Source organism: Mauremys mutica, chromosome 16, assembly GCF_020497125.1.
Source record: "Mauremys mutica isolate MM-2020 ecotype Southern chromosome 16, ASM2049712v1, whole genome shotgun sequence".
Lineage (NCBI taxonomy): Eukaryota > Metazoa > Chordata > Testudines > Geoemydidae > Mauremys > Mauremys mutica.
In genome coordinates, this window is record NC_059087.1 from 33,633,939 (window position 1) to 33,655,525 (window position 21,587).

General features: G+C 51.4%; 1 non-coding gene across 1 annotated transcript; it reads left to right on the forward strand.

Moving 5' to 3' along the window:
- Window positions 1–1,100: 1,100 nt before the first annotated feature.
- On the forward strand, window positions 1,101–1,173 carry TRNAV-AAC. Its single transcript has one exon. It is a non-coding gene; the product is annotated as a tRNA-Val (tRNA).
- The last annotated feature ends 20,414 nt before the right edge of the window (window positions 1,174–21,587 follow it).

Genomic DNA, 21,587 nt, shown 5'->3' on the forward strand with positions numbered 1-21,587 from the left:
GTTCACGGACGTGCGCCAGGAGGAACCTCTTTCGAGTTTCTTCCTTCCTTTTTAGTGATTTTACTAGAAAACAGCCGTTTAGAAGGTAAGAGCCTCCTGGAGGTGTGAAACCTGTTCAGTCTGATCCATCTGGTGACAGTTGAATTCTAGGCATGGAAAACACGAGCTTAAGGAGGCAGAATTTTATTTTGCACCTGGGATTTTGTCTCTTAGAATCACTGGGGACATAAGGGTTTGTCCTTTTTGATTCACCTCTTGCTCCATCCACTGTCTGATCCCTCTTTTCTCTTCGTCTCTTGCTTCCTTTGTCCTTTCTCCTGTTCCCCTCCCAAAATCAGGTTTTTTTCTCCCGCTGATAACAGCTCACGTTAACTGATCACTCTCGTTATAGTGTGTATGGCAACACCCATTTTTTTCACGTTCTCTGTGTGTATATATCTTTTCCTACTGAATTTTTAACTGCATGCATCCGATGAAGTGAGTTTTAGCCCACAAAAGCTTATGCTCAAATACATTTGTTAGGCTTTGGCTACACTTACACTTCAAAGCGCTGCCGCGGCAGCGCTTTGAAGCGCTAAGTGTAGTCAAAGCACCAGCGCTGGGAGAAAACTCTCCCAGCGCTGTCCGTACTCCACATCCCTGTGGGGAATAACGGACAGCGCTGGGAGCGCGGCTCCCAGCGCTGGGGCTCTGACTACACTGGCGCTTTGTAGCGCCGCAATTTGCAGCGCTGCAGAGGGTGTGTTTTCACACCCTGCTGCAGCGCTGCAAATTTGTAAGTGTAGCCAAGCCCTATGTCTCTAAGGTGCCACATGTTCTCTTTGTTCTTTTTGCAGATAAATTAATGGAGGTTAAGTCCATCAATGGATATTAGCCAGGATGGGTAAGGAATGGTGTCCCTAGCCTCTGTTTGTCAGAGAGTGGAGATGGATGGCAGGAGAGAGATCACTTGATCATTTCCGGTTAGGTTCACTCCCTCTTGGGCACCTGGCATTGGTTATTGTTGGCAGATAGGATATGGGGTTGGATGGACCTTTGGTCTGACCCAGTATGGCCATTCTTATGTTCTTATGAAGGGAAGGGCACAGCCCTGTGACAGAGTTTCTGTAGTGTAGTGGTTATCACATTTGCCTAACACGCAAAAGGTCCCTGGTTCAAAGCCAGGCAGAAACAGGCTTGCTTCCTTTTCTCAGCTCCTAGTGGCCTGTCCCTGCTGTTGTAGGAACAGCAGTGATTTCTATGCTCAAAAGGTCTGTTATACTTCCCCTCCCCCTCGCTTTTGTCTCCTCTCCCTCTCTGAATGCCTGTGAAGTGGCTTTCCCCCTCCCCCTCCCCCTCCCCCTCCCTCCTGCAATGCTTGTGGGATGAAGGGGCTGGCTGAAGATCAGAAGAGCTTCCAGGTACCAAGATGTCTGGACTCTCATTAGGCAGCACTCACACACCCAGAGCATGGACCCTGCATGGACACTGGCTGAGGTGGAGTGTGACCCACCGGATGCAGCCAAGTCATCTCTAGTCGCAGGCCATGAGGTTCAGGTCTTTAAAAGGGGAAGGGGCCCTGTGCTCAGCTGTGCTTTCACAATGCTGCCTAATGAGAGTCCCAGACACCTTGTCTATCTAGGAGCTCTTCTGATCTTCAACCAGCTGTTCAACCAGCTCATTCATCCCACAAGCATTGCAGGAGGGGAGGGGGAAAGCCACTTCACAGGCATTCAGAGAGGGAGAGGAGATGGGGTGGGGGGTATGGGGTGGGGGGAGTGTAACAGACCTTTTGGGCATACAGGTTATATGGAGCACACAGATCACTGCTGCTCCTACAACAGGGTAAGTTCTCAAGCAGCATGTTTCTTACTTTGCCCATCTGCCAATTTTGATAATTATGGATGGAAATATTTTGCCATTGGGTTGTGCGTTTACACAGAAATTGACAATTACCAACAAATATGTAATTCTTCCAGTCCTGCCTAGTCTGCAGTTGATGGGTTTAGAGGGACACATTCACTCTTCCAGGTCCCCATGCCAGGCCTGTGCTCTCAACTTCCCACACTGCTGGGATCCTTCCCTGGTCTCCGCTCAGACCTCTGCCCCCCACCCCCACTTCTGGGATCCCCTCCCCACGCTGTCTAACTCCCCTGCTGGCAGGATCCCTTCCTGTTTCTTTCATTTCCTGTCTCCACTCTGGGCAAAAGCTCTGCACTGTTCCCACACCAGAAGTTGAACCCAGGTCCCATGGATGAAAACCAGGAATCCTGACCACTAGACCATATGGGACTATTGGTGCATCTGACGAAGTGGGGATTCACCCACGAAAGCTCCTGCTCCAATACGTCTGTTAGTCTATAAGGTGCCACAGGACTCTTTGCTGCTGTTATTACTACAACTCTCTAAGCCAACCCCTCGTGAGCGCAGCAGGGACTAGCGTGACCGGATGTCCCAATTTTTGGGCCTTTTTATATAGGCTCCTATTACCCCCACTCCCTGTCCCGATTTTTCACATTTGCTGTCTGGTCACCCTAGCAGGGGTTGCACACAGGGCTGCATTAACCCTTCAGGTGCTGAGGTTTCCCTCACTCCATTCCCAGTGCCTGTGATGAGGAAAGAGACATCAGGGCTCCCAGGTGCTGCACAGACCATGAATGAGATCGGGACCCCATATTGTGCTAGGTGCTGTACACACCCTGGCCAACACTGGGACACCCCGGGGGTTCCCCTCCATTTATCTGAGCCTCTGCTGCCCAACTGCTTCTGACTCCATCTGGATCACCCAGGAGCCTTTCCTTTCCACCTTTCCAAACAGTCCTTCTTTCCCTGCCCCCTAATTCTGCTTTCACACCCTGGGCCCATCTCCTCCCTTCGTTCCCTCCACCCCAGGTGATTAGAGATGGAGGCAACTTCAGCCACTGGAGACAGACCCAGCGAGCGCTGCAGCCCTCCCGGGGGGGTGTTTGCAGACACAGGAAGGGAGCGGCAGGTGCTGGGAAGAAGGAAACAGGAGAACAAATCCCGGGGGGGGCAGCTCCTGGGGGCGGGGCTCTGGCACAGCCCGGGGGCGGGGTAGCTCCTGGGGGCGGGGCTGTGGCACAGCCCGGGGGCGGGGCAGCTCCTGGGGGCGGGGCTCTGGCACAGCCCGGGGGCGGGGCAGCTCCTGGGGGCGGGGCTCTGGCACAGCCCGGGGGCGGGGCAGCTCCTGGGGGCGGGGCTCTGGCACAGCCCGGGGGCGGGGCAGCTCCTGGGGGCGGGGCTCTGGCACAGCCCGGGGGCGGGGCAGCTCCTGGGGGCGGAGCTCTGGCACAGCCCAGGGGCGGGGCAGCTCCTGGGGGTGGGGCTCTGGCACAGCCCGGGGGCGGGGCATCTCCTAGGGGCGGGGCTCTGGCACAGTCCGGGGGCGGGGCAGCTCCTGGAGGCGGGGCTCTGGCACAGCCCGGGGGCGGGGCAGCTCCTGGGGGCGGGGCTCTGGCACAGCCTGGGGGCGGGGCAGCTCCTGGGGGCGGGACTCTGGCACAGCCCGGGGGCGGGGCAGCTCCTGGGGGCGGGGCTCTGGCACAGCCAGGGGATGGGGCAGCTCCTGGGGGCGGGGCTTTAGCTCAGGCCGGGGGCGGGGCAGCTCCTAGGGGCGGGGCTCTGGCACAGTCCGGGGGCGGGGCAGCTCCTGGGGGCGGGGCTCTGGCACAGCCCGGGGGCGGGGCAGCTCCTGGGGGCGGGGCTCTGACACAGTCCGGGGGCGGGGCAGCTCCTGGGGGCGGGGCTCTGGCACATTGTGACGCAGGAGCCCGGGCTCAGCAGCTGCTCCCTGGTGGCCACGTGCTGCCAGCAGCGCTGGAGCCGCCCGGGCCGGAGCGGAGCCGCTGTTCTCAGCTGCAGCAGGAGCTGCCCCCGGCCCCGCTGGGCTCCAGGTGGGGACAGAGCCTGGGGCCCGGTGCTCCCCGGGGTGCGGCTGGCGGGGCGGGAGGGGAGAGGCCGGAGCTGCAGGCGGGGAAGGGCGGGGGGGCAGGCGGGGGGTTGATCGGTCTCTGGGCACCAGGGGAGCCCCGGGGCAGAGTGTGTGTGTGAGTGTCCCGGGCCCAGGCGTGCGCAGGGGGGGAGCCCGGCACCCCAATGCCCTGAGCCCCGGCTGGGGAGGCTGCTCCCCCCCCGTGGGGGCTCCGGGGGGAGGGGGGTGGCTGCGGCGGCTGCAGGCGGGTGCTCGGCCCCCCCGGGAATGACCCGCTGCCGGCAGCTTGTGGTGCCTCCTCCGCTGAGCTTTTCCCCGGGGGCGGCCTGGGCGCAGCTGCGATCAGCTGTTTGCTGGGCAGGCTCCACTCTGCTGCTACCCCCCCGCTCCTGGGGGAGTGAGTGAGACCCCCCGAAACAGCTCCAGGGGTTGGTGGGGGGGCCCAGCAGCAGCAGACCCCCCCGCCCGCTCCCCTGGGGCTGCCCCGCCCCGCTCGGGCTGGTGTCTCTGCCAGGGCCCCCGTGTGAATCGCTGCTCCCTGCCCGCCAGGCTCGGCTCCGGCCACAACAGCAGCGGGTGCCCCGGGGAGCCCAGTTGGGCTGGGGCAGGGGGAGGGTGGGGGGAGGAGAAGCCCAGACCCCAGCAGGAGCTGCCCTGGGCGGGGGATGGAGTGGGAGAGGAGCCACCCTGGGGCAGGGAGGAGAACCCCGGACCCTGGCAGAAGATGTGGGGCTGAAGTCCCCGGCTCGGGAGCCCCAGCCACCTTAGTGGCAAAAGTTGCAGGGCCCAAGCCCTGACCCCCCTCTGTGTGGAGCTGGCCTGAGCCCCTCTCGCTCCCATCCCCCCTGTGGAGCTGGCTCCCGCTCTCCGGCTGTGCAGAAATTCAGCCCAAATTTCCTCATGTTGGTATCTCCATTCCCCCCCATCACCCAGCCATGGATGGATTTAGCCCAGGAGGCAGGTCAGTGTTGGCCCCATTGGGCAGATGGGATCTAGGGCACAACGAGGTGAAGTGACTTTCCCAAGGCTAAACAAGGAGTCTGTGGCAGAGCAGAGACTCAAACCCAGAACACCTGAGCCTGAGTCCTGTGGCCTAACCACTAGGCAACCTTCCCCCTGAAGGAGAGGGAACCTCCTCTGCCACTTTGAGTGTGTGGGTGGGAGCAGCCACTAGACAGAGCTGCCAGGAGGTGGGGAGGGGGGTTGGATAGTTGTGGGGGGTGATTAGCGGTTGGGGAGGCCTGTGGAGGGGGCGGTCAGGGAACAAGGAGCAGGGGGGTTGGATGGGTTGAGGGTTCGGGGGGTGGGGGTGGAGCGGGGTCAGGGCAGGCAGGCAGCAGAGGGAGTTGGATGGGTCGGGAGTTCTGGGGGTCCTGTAAGGGGCGAGGAGCAGTTGGATGGGGCGTGGGAGTCCCGGGGGTCTGTCTGGGGGTGGGGGTGTGGATAAGGGTCAGGACGACAGGTAGGGTCCTAGGGAGGCAGTTACAGTGGGGGGGGTTCAGGAGGGGGCAGTCAGGGGACAAGGAGCAGGGGGGTTGGGGGTTCTGAGGGGGGCAGGAAGTGGGAGGCAGTGGATGGGGTGGGGCTGGGGGGGGCTCCCTGGGTGCACACCCTAATGAAATGTGCTGCACACGCCTATGGCCACGGGGGGGGAGCCACTTGCATCCTTTCCCTGTTTGTGCCATTTCTTTCCGTCTCATAACCTGAGAAGAATTCTCTCTGGTTCTTCCCCTTCTCTCTCCCCTCCCCACATATGGCTAGAAAATCCAAGGAGATTCCCTCGTTTTCCCTAAAATTATTGACTCTCTAGTCTCTTATTTTGCCCTATTTTCTCTGTAATTCTTAAATTCTCCTCAGCTTTGGGATGTGAACCCAGCCTGTTTATCTGCACCAATTTGTCCTTGGATAGGTGGGAATTTGCTGTCCTGTGTCACTCCCCTCAGCATGGGTGGGGGTTAGTAGGTGCTGGCTGGGGGAGCTCAGCAGAGACTGGGCACAGAGGCAGGAGGGTGGGGCCTCCCCGACATCAGCAACCCCCCCTCCCCCCTGCACAGCACAGGAGGCTCCTGGGAGCAGCTTGGCCGGGGGCAGCTCCAAGTGGGGGGGGCAGGGCTGCAGGAAGAGCTGCAGGGGCAGACAGCTGAAGAGAAGTGGGGGGAGGAGGGACAGGACACCCCTGCTGGAGGAACCCCCTCAGCAAGGCCCCCCTGGACCGTCATGTCGTCTGCCCCCCACTGAGTCTGGCCCCGTCCAGCTCTTCACAATGGGAACAGCGCTGGGCTCCCTGCCAGCGAGCTCTCCCTGCACCTGCCAGGGCCTCCATCTCCTGTGCCCGTCTGTGGCTAGTAGGGGGGGATGGATCTGCTGGGAGAGACAAGGGGCTCTCGCTTCGTCCCCTCCCCCTGGTGTTTCCTGGCTGCTCTGAGTGGTGTGGAGGTGGGACTCTGACTGTGAGCCACCCAGAGCTCCCATTTGATTGGCTCCTCTCCCCCATGAGTGTGGGGCTGTGAGTGGGGCAGCAGGTCCTGAGTGTTGGACTCTTGCTCTTTCAGGGGCCGGTGACCTTCGAGGAGGTGGCTGTGCATTTCACCAGGGGAGAGGGGGCTCTGCTGGACCCCACTCAGAGAGCCCTCTACTGGGATGTCATGCAGGAGAACTATGAGAACGTGACCTCCCTGGGTAAGGAGTTCTGTTACCTTGGTCATTACAAGCTGTGGGGTCTCTAAAGAACCTGAGCAGTAATAACTTTATACCTTTATTCATACAAGTTTTGACAAGTTTCCTTGCCCCCACTTTTTTGCCTCATCTCCCACCCACTAGAATAATTTTTAGACATTTGTCATCAGTCATTTTGAAATTGCATTTAATGTGTCCTTATTGGCTACATTAATAACTGTCGCTTTCATGCCTTTTCCTCATTTTAAGAGGAAAATATACCTCCTGTAGAATTCTAAATTGAGTAAAGAGGTGTGTGACCGATGCGTGGCTTGTGTGACAGTCAGATGAGCTCCTGGTTTGACAGAAGAGTGTATAATGTTGCCATTCATGACCCCATGGGTGAAGGGATAAGAGAGCCATGGGAGGGGAGGAGTAGCTAATTCTGGGGTGCCAGGACATGGGGAGGGCATGTGCAGGGTTAGAGCTAAGAAGCAGCAGGGACGGAGGAGGTTGTGAGAGACGAGGAGGGAACACAAGAAGCTCCCAAGGTGCCGGGAGGTGATGCCGGCTGAGAGTAATGGGAAGAAGGGGAGGGGAGTGTGGAGGAAGGGCACCCAGGAAGTGGGCTGGGTGGGTCAGTGGGAGGGAGGAGAGGTTTGGGGATCTAGAGCACTGGGGGATCCCAGAGCTTTAACCTCGAATCCCTACCCAAGCCTTGTTGCTTTAGAACCCACACTCCAGTTTTATTTCTGTTCTGTTTCACTTATATACATGTTTTCCCCAAATATTATTATTTTAACTCTTGACCTCCCTCTCCCGCTCATTACCCCCCTCCCCACATAACCTCCCCATCTCTGAGCACAGAGACCCCGGCCACCGACCCTGAGTCCTTGCTGCATCCTCCCTCCCAGAGCACAAATGGGCACTTTGTTGAGGATGTCACAGGGTGGTGACGTAGCCTGTACAGTTTTTACACCGATAAGATGACGTGTTGGGGGTACAGCTCCCCCTTGTACATGGCTACGCAAAGTTAATGGAGAAGATGAAATCTGGTGAAACACACAGACACTTGATTTCATAGAGGCAGTTATAACTGAAATCATAGGCAGGGATCAATCCACATAACGTACCCGCTGCTGAATCCGCTGGACCGGCGGCCCTCCCGCAGGCAAGTCGCCGAAGGCTGCCTGACTGCCCCCCTCACAGAGACCATCCGGGCGGCCCCCACGGCTTGCCATCCCGGGCACGCGCTTGCCTCTCCTTTTTCACCAGGGTTTGAGGATTGCAGCTTGTCCTCCACTGTGTTCACTGGACTAACGTCCAGCTCCTGTGCGTTGCTTTCTCTCCAAGGGCTGTGAGCAGTGTGTGTGAGAGAGAGGTGGGAATTTTGGTGATACTTGTATGATGCCAATACACATCATAGTTTCCCTCTGTGGTTGGTATTGCCATGATTCTAAAAAGCAGGAGACATGAGGTGTTTTGTCACGTAGCTGTTATGGAGTGATATGAATGGGTCATTAAGGACAGGCTGGGACCAACCTACATCAATGGAATACCCAACAGAGACAAGGGAATGATTATCACCTGTCCATGGGAGGATCTCTGTGGGATTCAAGGACGGGCTAGTTTGCTGTGAGCTGTGATGAGAAGCTGACCTTGATTAGCTCTCATCCGCCAGTAGGCAGTAAACAGAATAATAAATCAAAAGGTTGCATGGAATGGCAATTATCCAAGGAAGTTTCAGCTGTGCTTGTGTGTATTTTATTAACCAATTAGCAACTGCTTGATTGCTTGATATAATTGTATATAAGAGCATGCTGGAAATGAATAAAGTACTCTCTGCTTATGATCACATGGGTTGTCAGACTCTGTCCATGCTCTCCTGCGACGCAACAAATGGTGACCCCGACGTGATTGAATGAGGATAGTGTTGGTGGCCTGAACAGAAAAGAAGAAAAGGAGGCGCACCTGAGTCTCAGTGTTGAGCGGCTAGGAGCCGCAGGGCGTCCGAAAAGAAGGGCGCACCTGAGCTCAGTGTCGAGTGGCGGCCGCAGGGCGTCCGAAAGGAAGGGCGCACCTGAGCTCAGTGTCGAGCGGCGGCCGCAGGGCGTCCGAAAAGAAGGGCGCACCTGAGCTCAGTGTCGAGCGGCGGCCGCAGGGCGTCTGAAAAGAAGGGCGCACCTGAGCTCAGTGTCGAGCGGCGGCCGCAGGGCGTCCGAAAGGAAGGGCGCACCTGAGTTCAGTGTTGAGCGGCTAGGAGCCGCAGGACGCCCGAAAAGAGGGGCGCACCTGAGCTCAGTGTCGAGCGGCAAGCCGCAGGGCGTCTGAAAAGGGAGGCACACCCCAGCCCAGAGGTGAGCAGCTACCATGGGAACCGCTGTATCAGCGGAAGAAAGGACGGTGCATGGATATCTGATACACATCGCGGAGCGGCAGGGAGAGAAGCTCCCCTCTGATACGGTATCCCGTCTGCTGCGGTGGGGATGGAGAAGGGGACTTTCTGTTCAATCAAGTACAATATTTGATAAAACTGTTTGGGAGCGACTAGGCTCTGAGCTTTGGAAGTCGGTGGCTCAGGGCGATAAGGAGGCCTTCTCCCTGAGTCCAGTATGGCATAAGGCGAAGGAGATAGTAGAAACTCTCGCGGTCGAGGCAGAAGTGCAGGCGGCCCTTTCTGAGCTCTGCCGCCCAACGCCCGGAATGCCTTCTGTGTTGCCGGTTGGAGACCCCTTCCCTATGGATGCAATGCAGAGTGGGGTAACTGAGACACCTGTGAAGACAGAGGTAGAAGATACTGTGTTTACCTTGGAATCAGAGCACACTGAAGCGGTTGCAGCTGAGGCCCCCATGCAGAATGATGTAGGAGATGAGCCATCTAACCTAGTATCAGAATGCCCAGGGGCAGTTGTAAATGGGGCCCCTCTACAGAGCGACATATGTCCTCAAGAACTGCCTGTGTGTGGAAAGGGAGACGAAGAGGAGCCTATGGAAGCAAAACAAACATTTCTACTGACTGCGACAAGTTCAAATGACAATCAGCAAGAGATTTTAGCTGTGCAGCTGGCAGATACTGGCTCACCCATTTTTAGTATTGAAAGCTCTGAGGCTCAAAAAGCATTTGTGCCTGTCACAGCTGCAGCGATTGAATTATTGCAGGAACTGTAACGCCTATGGGAACCTCAGCTGACACTTTGAAGCCTTTAGAAGCAGTGCCTGAAAAATTATTTCCTGAACTAGTCCAAGATATTACCACTGCTCATTTGGGATTTGAGGCTGCACATAGTAGGAGTGAAGAACCTGCAATTGTGTCAGTATCAGAGATGTCTGCTGCAATGGTGGATGGAATGACTGAAAGAGCAACAAGATGTACACAACCTGGGCCCCTGGAGGATAGTTGCTTGTTTGCTATGCTAGGATTTTTTCTGTTTGATCCTCCCTGAATGATTTATTAATTGAGATAAAATTTTGCTTTGCCTGGACCCATGATTCTTACTGCAAAAGACCCCTTCACATCAGGAGAATTTTCCTACTGATGATTGGCTTATTTAATTTTTTTTTTAGCTCCATTGTGTTATTGGAATTTTTTTTGTGTGTGTTTTGATAATTTCCCCCGTAAAAGTTGAACCATGACGGTGGTGGAAAAGAAGAAAAAACACTTATGTTGTTGATATTGCCAAAGTCCAGAAATTCCTGACTAAAAAGACATTGAGAACTGACCCTGGTGAAGAAACAAAGAATTGTACACTGGCAGGAAGAAATTTGGGACTCCTGCTGAGAAATGTGATGTTAATTGGATTTTGGGATTTATTTTACAGGCTGCGCCCTGTGTTTTGGATAAATTTTTTAGCATATATTGCCCTCCCTAATTGGATTGTACTGATATTACCCCCCCCATTACTAACCCCAGTTTTTTAGAGTTTAATTGTTTTTTGTTTTTAAAGTTTGAGAAAACTCAGCCAAAAGGTTTGTTGAGTATTCTCAAGGGGGGAGTTGTGGGTTATTTAGGCATAAATTTAGGTAATTTGGGAGGATGGCTTTGAATTTATGTGATCCAAAGCATCTTTATATAAAGTGCTTTTGTTAGCCTTATTAGATTTTTGTAGATTTTGTGTTATGTGCTGATTATTGGTTGTTGTAGACTGCTTGATACTAGATGTAGCCTATATTTAAAATAGGCTGAATGCAGATGTTGTAATTAAAGTTATATGCATGAGAATGTAGCCCCCATGGTGGGAAAGTACAGATAATTGCTCGCAGTAGAGACTAGAAGGGTGGGGGCTAGTTAAGAAGTACACCCTCCTAGCTAAATTGATAGTGGAATAAGTTGGTGTTCATGTAAGGAACGGTTTAGTTAGAGGAAAAAAGGATCGGGCCCAAGCAGGCAGGCAACAGATAGGGACCTTGGAGAGGAAAAAAGGATCGGGCCCAAGCGGGCAGGCTACAGATAAAGGCTTGGAATGCAGCTTGGGATTTTTTGAGGGTGTAGTGGATAGGAAAGGGATTTAAGTTTAAGCTTGGGATTTCAATTTCAGGAGGATGTTTGGAATGGTGTTTTGAGTTAATTAGTGGCTGTTGGAAAATAAGCTAGTGATTTTTTAGAGAAGTGAGAAGTTAATTTTGTGGTTGCTAGAGGGAATAGCAGCTGAATTTTGTAAAGATGCTAGAGAAAAGTTTTTGATGTTTTTGTAAATGAATTTAGGCAAAGAAATTAGTTTACAATTGTTTGGCTATGAATAATTTTGTTGCATTAGCGGCAGAATGTATATAGTGCTATGTATTTGAGCTTGTAGTAGGTTTTATAGGCATGTATGTGGTAAGGAATTTTGAGCTGTGCCTAGCTTTGTATTTAGAAGCACGCTGGGAAGCCATTGCATATGTAAATGCTTTTATTGATGTATGCTTGATTTATAGAGGTATTTGTATGCTTTTAGTAATAATTGATTGCCCAGTAGGAGTAGACCTGTTTTTTGTTTTTTAGATATTAAAGAAAATTGATGTTAGCTGCATAGCATTTGATATACCATGCATTTATTTATAGAGTCAAATTTATGTTATGTGTTTTATGTTTCGTTTTGTGGTGTTTGTTTGTTTGTTTTCTGGCCAGAATTGTTTTTTGCGTTTTATGTGGTTTATGTTGTGTTTTGTTTTTTTTTTAGGACCCCCCGCTCCCTCAGTGTCAGTTTGATCGCCTGACATCTGAGGGATGATTTGGTAATAGAAGTTTGCCACAAGTTGGTGTGCTATAGAGAAGGGGGGAATCCTGCAGAATTTATACCATTTATTTGTTTTACCCTTGTTGGTTTATGTTTGTTTTGTTTGGTGTTGGTGGTGTTATATGTTGAGAATTGCATGGTTATAGGTGAGTTTTGTAGCATGAGATATATTATTTTTTTTGTTTTGTTTTGCATGTCTTTTGCTATAAAGTTTGGAGTAGTTTTTTGGATGTTTTTAATTTTTTTTTGTGTGTTTAAGAATAGGGGGGAGATGTTCGGTTGCATCTTCCCTATGCTGCCTTGGTGGAAAATTACAGCAGCGTGGTTACAAGAATAGAGGGATGAGATAAAGTTGTTATGAGAAAGTAGGGGAATGCCAGGTGGCCTAGCTGAGATTGTTTTCAAGGTCCCAGGTGGATTCCGGCGAAGTGGGTCCGGCCTTGGCTGATTTTGGCGCAGAGTGCCATAAATACAACGGCCTTCTGCCTGCTGCCCCATGTTGCTGCAGTGGAAGCCCTTATTTGGAAACCTGTTTTGTGGGTGTTTGCACCTTGGTGGAACCCTCCTGGTCCCTTGGGCCACTTGCATTACCTGGAGGAGGGATGTAATAGGTGAGAGCAGGGCACTGCGGAAGATATTGTTACGGTTTAGTTAGGCAGCTGGTGTTCAGATTTGTTTTTTAGTTTTGCTTTGTAATAGATTGAAGTAATGTGATGCTATGAACTGGGAATGTTTTGCTATGCCTTCCTTTTTTTTTTATTTTGAGGAAAGGGGGGAAGTGTGGGATTCAAGGACGGGCTAGTTTGCTGTGAGCTGTGATGAGAAGCTGACCTTGATTAGCTCTCATCCGCCAGTAGGCAGTAAACAGAATAATAAATCAAAAGGTTGCATGGAATGGCAATTATCCAAGGAAGTTTCAGCTGTGCTTGTGTGTATCTTATTAACCAATTAGCAACTGCTTGATTGCTTGATATAATTGTATATAAGAGCATGCTGGAAATGAATAAAGTACTCTCTGCTTATGATCACATGGGTTGTCAGACTCTGTCCATGCTCTCCTGCGACGCAACAGATCTCCGCTTGGCTGAGTGAAGCATACATGGATTCGTTACATTTTTGGGAGCAGGAATAACTGGGCTCATAGAAGTCACACTGGGAGCTCTACTGGAGCAAAGACAAATGGACAGGTGCAGTTAAAGGAAACCAAAGCGTTTTCTACAGCAGCTTGGCTCAAGGGCATTGGCCAATATGGACTGTATTGTCGTCTTCGCTTCCCTGTGCTAATCTAAGGACTTTCCAGTGCTGTGTTTCGGTTCATTAATGAATCCTGCTATGTTTTAACAGTCTGCCCAGTGCCACATTAAAAACTTGCTCTGTGCATTGACTGAGGAACAGTCTCTGAAGAGGAGTGTCGTTCAGCTGGACCTGCTGGCAGAGCTCACAGGTTGAAGTAAGAGTGTTGAAGCCAGAGGCTTCCCAAGCACTGTTTAAAAGCCCAGGCATTGCACAGATCCCATGGATCCATGACAGTGCCAGTGTGCCTAATGGGGAAAGGATATAAAACAAGACAAGGATCTAAATGCATATTTTGCATGGTCCCCTCATCAGTGCTCATGGGAATCCCTGATCATTTCCAAAGTGTATTAAAATCTTCCTTAAAAGCTTACCTCTTACTTATCAGGTCATGTCAGTTATGTTAGAGGCCTCCCGCTTCCCTGGTTCTTGTCACGCAGACAGCAAGCAGCAAAAGACCAGAAGTCTGAAGCGCAGACAATGCCACGTTTATTGGGGTTAGTTTCTAAGCAAGCATAATACACCAATAAGGGGGGGAGGGATAGCTCAGTGGTTTGAGCATTGGCCTGCTAAACCCAGGGTTGTGAGTTCAATCCTTAAGGAGGCCACTTAGGGATCTGGGGCAAAAATTGGTCCTGCTAGTGAAGGCAGGGGGCTGGACTCAAGGACCTTTCAAGGTCCCTTCCAGTTCTAGGAGATTGGTATATCTCCAATTATTACCTATTATTATTACCTATATTCCGAAGTCCTTCACACCAGTCGGGCTTATCTCTGTACGCCCATAGAGTCTGTTCCCCAGTGTTTCCTTCCCAGCTCTGATGCCACAGAGCCTTGCCTGTGTTCCTGTTCCACGTTCCCCCCGTTAACAAACATGATTCCAATTTCCCTTCCCCCTCCTGTTTATAGAGTAATATTCTCAGCTATACCTTAACCAATCATTGTACTGAAATTTAATGAACCAATTCTAACAGATTGTAACATAATTCTCTAACCAATTATATCCCACTACCCTAATTAACTTACGCCTAGCAAAACTCATTATACAGCAGAGAGAAGCAATTAGAGAACCAGCCAGATTAACAATAGAAAATTGTGGGACATAAAGAAAAAGCAATACAGAAAAGAGTTTCACAACCGCAACCATTGAGAAGTGATTTCTTGCCAGACAGAATGCTGTCAAACTAAGTTTTCTTTAACCATCTTAAGATCTGTTTCTTTATATGGTGGTGATGGGCACTATCAGGACAGGATCGACTTCCTAACAGCCCAATAGCACCTTATTTCAGTGTGACTGGTTTGTGATGTGAGGATGTGACCCTTCGCTTCCCAAGACCCTTATGGCTGCCCTTGCTGCTTAGCCAAAGGCCTTAGCCTAAGAACAAGACCTCAGACTATCCTAGTGAGAGACGGCCCATACACAGGCAGACAGTGATTTTGATTCTTTGTTTTTATACCCCTGTAACTAGCTAAGTGATAAAAATACACCTAAGTTCTTAAAGTCTAGGCTTTACAGACAGACCTGAATATCTCTATTCTAACAGTGGGTTCTACCCTTTCCCCCATTCTGTCTGTCTTGTCTATTCAGATTGTAAATTCTTCAGGGCATGGGCCATCTACTATTCTGTGTTTGTACTTGGCCGAGCACAATGGGGACTCACTGTTAGTTCGTTCTTAGGCACTAAGGTAATGAATATGATTAACAACTCTCCTGCCACTTTGAGCCAAGGAAGCTGGCCTTGGGATGTTACTGCTTAAAAATGAGCTGGGGGTAAAACCATGGACTATTCCTTGTGACAAGTATCCCACAAATTCCACTCACCTCCCTTGTTTTCTTTGCCTGGAGTAGGGCTTCCAGATTCCACACCTGATGTGATCTCGCAGCTGGAACGAGAGGAAAAGCTGTGGATCCCAGATCTCCAGGGCTCTGAGAAAGAAGTCCTCCCGAGAGCTGCCTGCACGGGTAAGGAATTGGTTAAATCAGCTCAAAAACTGTCTGTGATTTCAGGAAACATTTGGGATGCCCTACAAAGACCCTATGAGCTCTCCAAATTCAGGATTGTTCCCTGCAGGTGTGGAATCATTAGGCAGATGTGACTCATGGCTTCCCACCTATGCTCTGACAAGTGGCAGCAGGTCCCTGCCCAATGTAGCTTTCCCCAGAGTGTTCTGGTGAAAATCAGCACCTGATAGGTTTGATCTCTCCCACACATATTTTGGTTTGTTCATCCCTTTTACCATTCCTCTCTCTGAGATTTCCTTTCTCTTTGGTGCAGGGAGTGACCTATATCTGGATTCGCTCAGTCTCCCATCAGGTGATGGGATGGTGAGTGAAAATAAGGACCAGAAACCCCAGCAGGAAGATGCTGAGCAAGTAGAAACACATGGAACGTTATCAGGAAGACCCAAAGGGAACGTTTCCGGGAGTTGTGCACTCCCAGAAAAAGAAACAGCCTGTGAGACTCAGCAGAGGTCAGAAGAAAACTTAAGTAGCCTCTCAGACCTTATTCCACACGAGAGAATCAACTTGGAACAGACACGCTACACATGCCATGATTGTGGGAAAAGCTTCAATGGGAGCTCAAACCTTGTCACTCATCAGAGAATGCACAGAGGAGAGAGACCCTACATGTGCTCCGAGTGCGGGAAAAGCTTTAGTCGGCAGTCACCCCTTATCACACATCTTAGAATCCCCACAGGAGAGATGCCCTACACATGCTTTGAGTGCGGGAAACACTTCACTGATAGTTCAGCCCTCATCTCACATCAGAGAATCCACACACAGGAGATGCCCTACATGTGCTCTGAGTGTGGGAAACGCTTCAATTGGAGCTCACACCTTATCACACATAGGAGAATCCACACAGGACAGAAACCCTACACGTGCTCTGAGTGCGGGAAAAGCGTCAGTTGGAGCTCACACCTTATCAGGCATCAGAAAATCCACGTAAGAGAGAACTGTAATAAATGCCTTGCTGAGCAAAGATTTTGTTTTTGTTTTTTAAATCACATTTGCTAATTCCCACATAGTGATCTGTGCACCATCTTCACCGTAGTAGCTCAGCTCCCCCAGATGAGTTGCCTGCTTCTGCCTTTTCCAGCTCACCCGTCTTTGGGGTCAGTCCTGTGATCTTTTCTATTGAGCCGTAGGAGTGTATGTCATAGAACCATAGAATATCAGGGTTGGAAGGGACCTCAGGAGGTATCTAGTCCATTCCCCTGCTCAAAGCAGCACCAACCCCAACTAAATCATCCCAGCCAGGGCTTTGTCAAGCCAGGCCTTAAAAATCTCTCAGGATGGAGATTCCACCACCTCCCTAAGTAACCCATTCCAGTGCTTTATCACCACCTTAGCAAAATTAGTTTCCTAATATCCAACCTAGATGGCTCCCACTGCAACTTGAGACCATTGCTCCTTGTTCTGTCATCTGCTCCCACTGAGAACAGCCAAACTCCATCAGCTCCAGGTGGGAGAGAGGTTTGATTCCCAACAAGCTACACTGAGGCAAAAACTACCTGTGCCTGACATCCACTAGGGCTGCACATGGCGTTGGCTGCTCGAGTTAGTGATCTTGGGGTAAAAAGACAATTACAGTTGTAGAGCAGATGCAGCCCAGGTGCAGGGGTTGGCATTAGCTTCCCCCTTGACCTGACCTAAACTCCATCACTTTCCCTAGTCTAAACAAACCCTGAGCATCACGGTTATACTGTTCCCCCAGTACACAGCAATTGTTAGTCATCGAGTTCTCCTTTGGGGAACAAATTGTTTCATTCTCAGTTGCTCTGATGTTGCTTCACGTTGTGCTGAAGAGCAGATATTTTTCCTACCATTTTCCTCACTTAAAATATATTGAACTATAACAAAGAGCAGGAACAGGGCAGGGATAGGGGAAAACATCATTTCACCCTCTGTAACAACAGAAGAAGACAGTGTAAGTCAGAGGGATTCCCTTATTCCCCATCACCATCCCAATCCCCCCTGTTGTTCAATTGGTTAGGTCAGTATTTTTTCTAAGGGGCTAGGAAGATTTATACCCTAGTAAATGAATTGTACATAAGAAAAGTACCCATGCATTGGGCTCCCAAAGCCGTTGTGGCCCAGGCGCTGCAGGTGGTCGCTCCTGAAGATATCTCCTTCCTAATCAGCTGCATGTTGCCTATTGTTTGGGAAATGCAATCCCTAGCTAGGTAGAGATGGGAAAAATGGAAGTGACACTTCTGTTCAGCTCACCCATGGGAGATGCTGCAAATGTGTAGAAAATGAAATCCGTGTTGAATGTGATATAGCTGCAAAAAGATACCTATGTTTAATAGAGACCTGACATTTGGTGTCTTACAGGGACTCTAAGCCGCACCTGAATTTAGTCCCTAATTTAAATCTGTGCCACCAGATTAAAGAAATAAAAGGGCATAGTTGAGGGAGTTGTGCCTCACTGTCGCTACTGATCTGTTGTGTGGTTGGTGAAGAATTCTACACCAGAGAAGTGTCAAATTACTCCAAGGAAGGTCAAAGATTTGACAAGAGCTCAGGTAGAAATTGCAGGTACTAGTGGTTGATTTTCACCCCTGAGATGGAAGCTATGGTGACCTGTGGCCCAGGTAAACTATTTTTAGAACCCGGCTCCCTAGTTAAGTGACATTGGTCACCCTCCTGAAGGACGCCATGATTAAATTGGGAACAACTGTCTTTTACCATTTGGATCCAAAGTTAGATGAAGCACAGAGAGAAAAACAGCTGATTCCTTCACCTCTCTGCCTCCTGCTTCTTTGAAAGGTTAGAAAGTGTGAAAATAGAGCACAGGTGGTTCTAATTCCTCAGCATCTTCCTGCTGGGGTTTCCCCTCCTCATTCTCACTCACGGTCCCATCACCTGATGGGAGACAGAGAGAATGAGACATAGGTCACTCCCTGCTCCTGAGAGAGAGGAAATCTATGCCATTACCTGGTTCCTAAACTGCAGCTACAGTTCCTACTCTGGGTGAATCCAAAGCCCGAGAGGTGCAGAGATCCAACCCCTTATTATCTTAGAAACTCTTTGTTCCCTTTTCTATTTTTTGTCTTTCTTTTTATGAACTTGGAGACCTCCCAGCCTTTCTATTAGATTGGAGTGTAACGATGTCGCTCAGTGGGTGTCAGTGTGTGAACACCTCTGAAATCTACAACGGGAAGATGTTAGGAAGAATAGTTCCCCAAATCTTAATAGCCTTAAAACCCTGCCCTATAGAATCACTGAACGAATGCTCCTCACCTGCGCAAGCAGTGGAAGGACTTGAGCGGTCAGATACGTATTGTTCAGCGAGAGCTGTTTGAACTTTTTACTAATGTCTCTCTAAGGTCTGTATGTGTTCTGGGCCGAGAGGGCGAGGAGAAGTATTAGCTACAGAATAGTGAAATCTAAGGAGAAAACTGTAATTAGCTTTGAGGTTGTGGGCTAAATGTCAGCAATGATTTGGTTTCAGCATTGAAATATTCAGCTGGGTAAATCTGGGTTGCACTGCCTGGGTCAAAATCTCTGATTGGGGTTTTGGCATCACTAAATGTGCACCTGCCTTCTTGGGTTGCTCTTTTAGGATTTATAGGGGTTGGTTTTTCTACTGTATTAATCTGATGGTTGGACTAAATTGACGACTTGATTCCAGCGCAATATCCTTGTTAACTCATTGATTTCCTGATTTGACCTGAACTTTATCACTGTGTTGTTTAACCCTTAGCTGAGTGGTGTCTATAGTCATTTAGCCTTAGTGACGTGCTGCTTTCCCCACTTATTTCTCCTTATCCCCTTTCAGTCTCTCCTCTTTCCCTTTCTTCCTCCTCCTCCTCCACCCTCTGGCAGGGAGATGTGGTCACTTCCCTGCTCCCAGGGGCGCTCACTCTCCCGTAGCTGGATTGGCCCCTGTGAGCGCTAATAGGAGCGAGAGCCTGGGTGCGGGTCAGTCCCTGCAGCGGCTCTGGGACACACAGGGGCAGGAGGAGGAGCAGAGATGGGGCTAGTTCCCACCTCAGACAGTCCCTGGCCCGGTGAGTGCGGCAACTGCAGCCTGGGTTGGGCTTGAAGGAGCCAGGAAGGGGCTGGAGCAGTGGGGGGCTGGTAGGAAGGAAGCAGGAAAAACAAGGAAAAGAGCCATGGGGCAGCTCCTGGTGGCCGGGCTTTGTAAGGTACCAGACACTGCTGGTGCTGCCAGGGCCGGCTTTAGGAAGTGCGGGGCCCAATTCGAACATTTTTGGCGGGGCCCCGGCAGGGATGACTAAAAAAAAAAAACATGTAAAAAAAAGCCTTTCATTTCTTAGCAACCGGTTCCCTGTAAAAAGTTCTGCTTTAAGGGATGTGCCACAGTATGTATTTTTTGTACCAATAGGGTTACCATACGTCCGTATTTTAAAAAATTCCTCCCGGATGGCGATTTAAGAACCAAAAAGCTGGACATGTCTGGGAAAATACAGATGTACGTTAACCAGACCTAAAGTTCTTTTTTAAAAAGATGAGCCTGAACTAGAACTGAGCTCCGTTTCATGTGTGTGGATCCCCGCCACTCCCTGGGGGTGTGCTAGGGTGTCCAGATGTCCAGATTTTATAGGGACAGTCCCGATTTGGGGTTCTTTTTCTTATATAGGCTCCTGTTACCCCCCACCCCTGTTCCAATTTTTCACATTTGCTCTCTGGACACCCTAGGGTGTGCCCATGTGTGGGTCCCAGCTGCTCCCTGCCCCCCCTCATTGAAGCAGGGTTACTGCCCTGGGAACTGCAGGGCAGCAGTGGACATGGGGCTGGCTGGAGGCAGGGCAGGGGCTGACTGGAGGTAGGGTCTGGCTGCAAGCAGGGCAAGGGGTGTGGGGCTGGCTGGAGGCAGGGGTGTGTGGGGTGGGCTGACTGGCTTCAGGTAGGGCTGCAGGGGGGTGTGGCAAGGGTTGGCAGCGCTGGACACAGAGGAGTGCGGGACTGGCTGGCTTCAGGCAGGGGCGTGCGGCAGGGGTTGTCTGGAGACAGGGCAGGAGGTGCGGGGCTGGTGCGGGCAGGGGCTGGCTGCAGGCAGGGCAGGGAGTGCGGCGCTGGGTGCAGGCAGGGGGTGCGGGTACAGGGGGTACCGCCCACCCTGTACGGTAAGTGCCTCCTCCTCCCTCCCCCACCAGGGTAGCAGCAGCAGCAGCCCGGGGTTCGGGGACTATTTAAAGGGCCTGGGGCTCCCCTGCTTCTACAGCCCCGGCCCTTTAAATAGCCACGGGAGCCTTGGCAAAGCAGTGGGGTTCCAGGGGCTATTTAAAGGGCTGGGGCAGTAGAAGCAAGGGGAGCCCCAGACTTTTTAAATAGCCCCCAGAGCTCTAGCAGTGGGGCTCTGGTGGCAATTTAAAGGGCCTGAGGCTCCAGTCCCTGCTGGGAGCCCCAGGCCCTTTAAATTGCCCCCTGGGGAAGCTGGGCCACCCCGGTACAGCGCACTGTCAGGGCTTGTGTGCGGGGCCCTCTTAGGCGCGGGGCCCGATTCGGGGGAATTGGTTGAATTGGCCTAAAGCCGGCCCTGGGTGCTGCTGCCTCCAGTGTGCGCTGGGAGCCGGGGCTGAGCTCCGGGCTGCTGCTGCGGTGCCAGAGGGGCTGCTCCAGGGACAGACGTTCACTGAAGCACTTTCTGTGCCCATCCGAGGTGGGGACTTTCTCCAGCTGGACCCAGTCCCAGGCTCTGCTGCCCCTGGCCAGGGGCTGCAGGCACCAGGGGCCAGAAGGACCCCAGGGGCAGCCCTGGGTGGGCAGAAGAGACTCCACACACAGGTCCCAGAAGCTGAGGGTCTCGCAGCCCCTGGGGATCTGCTCTTGGGTGGGATCTGGACAGCAATGGAGCCCCTGCCTCATGCTGCCTCAGGTGTAGTGTGAGAAACTGCTGTGTGTAGGAATTTGCTACTTAGGGTGCATTGAGCATGCTCAGTAAATCTGCTGAAGCCACTTCCCTTCACCCTGCCCTTTCTCAGAATCATTCTGCAGATTGCTATTTACAGGGTGTCATAAACGTATAGCTACAGGTAGCATTAAATACCCTGTAAAGGGTTAAAAAGCTCAGATAACCTGGTTGGCACATGACCAAAAGGACCAATAAGGGAAGAAAATACTTTCAAATCTGTGGGGGAAGGTTTTTGTTTTCATGTTCCTTTGTTCTCTCTGGGTCAGCGAGGAACCAGGGCATGGAAAATACATCTTCCCTAAGCACATGGCATAGAAAAACCTTAGAGTTCTGTCCATAGGCAGGTCCTTCCATAGCTTGCTGAGTCACAAGGTGTATCTGCCTTCTCTCAGTGGGTCGACTGTAGAGCTGATGGTCCGTAATGGGCCATCAAGCAGGCTAGGCAGAACTGACACCAACTTGTCTGGCTGGGGTGTTCCCTGGAAGCAGAGCACAAGTTTGAAATACGGGCAGCATAGAGCCAATATTCATAACATCAACTACAAAAATGATACACATCTAGAGATAGCATCATTATAATCAGCCAATCAGAACCTCTCCATAGACCTC